Here is a 1,065-nt window from a genome sequence, read left to right on the forward strand (position 1 = left end):
ATTTCGTAGTGGCGAACATTAATTATGTTACGAAGATAGACTCAATGCGTGTTTGTACTTTCATTTTATACGAACATTGTTAATCTTTAGTATAATCGTTGAACATTCTTTAATTACATGTGTGATATTATTGTAAAAAATCATAGAATGTAAGATTTTTTGTCGATTTCTTAATTTGATCGTTCTTGTAACATATTAATGTATTTCGGTACTAGAGTTATATTGGCTGCTTGTAACAGAATTGACGATCGCCCATTACCTTTTATTAACATATTTGAATTTAGCTTTGGTCGTTTGATTAAAATTCTTGTTTTCTTCTGTACAGATTAATCTCTGATGACTGGAATGGCCTGATAGCGTAAAATGTTCAAAGAATGAACGGCATATTGACAAATGGCCGACTTTACAGCTTTTCATTGAAAGCTGGTAATGCCTAATGTATTATCATACAATAAACGTAAAAGATTTGCACTATATTTTTGACGTGTCATTATTGGTATTTGATACAAAATTTTCAATCATTCCATAATTTCTTAGGATCTTTTTCATAAAGAAAAACGAAGGAAAGAAGTTAAATTGTTAAATTAAATCGTGTTTCGAGAATTTTGTATCAAATCATTTCTTAGTTTGAAATGATCGAAATAAGTCATTTCAAAGGTGTGCTAATAATTCACATATAACTTGAAATTAATTCGTTGAATTTTTCACCATTTAAATAAAAGATTTGAATAACTTTCACAATTTGCATTATTTGGTTTGTGAACACTACGTCGTTCAAAGTGATTATATAAATTGTATCAATAAACCTGTTTCGTTGCTGGGATTTTCAAATATTCGGAATCATTTTCAATATTAGTACTTAGTTACAGTGGGTCAATGTTATATGTGAATAAAGAAAGTTCATAAAAGTAGTAGTACGAAAGAAATTGTAATGTACAATTATTAATATATATTATTAATAATATATAAATACTATATAATTTTTATACTGTATCATATTATGTATAATATTACTGTATGATATTAATACAATAATATATTAATAATAAATATTTAATTGTATAA

This window comes from Eufriesea mexicana, unplaced genomic scaffold, assembly GCF_001483705.2.
Source record: "Eufriesea mexicana isolate 0111107269 unplaced genomic scaffold, ASM148370v2 scaffold2698, whole genome shotgun sequence".
Classification (NCBI taxonomy): Eukaryota; Metazoa; Arthropoda; class Insecta; order Hymenoptera; family Apidae; genus Eufriesea; species Eufriesea mexicana.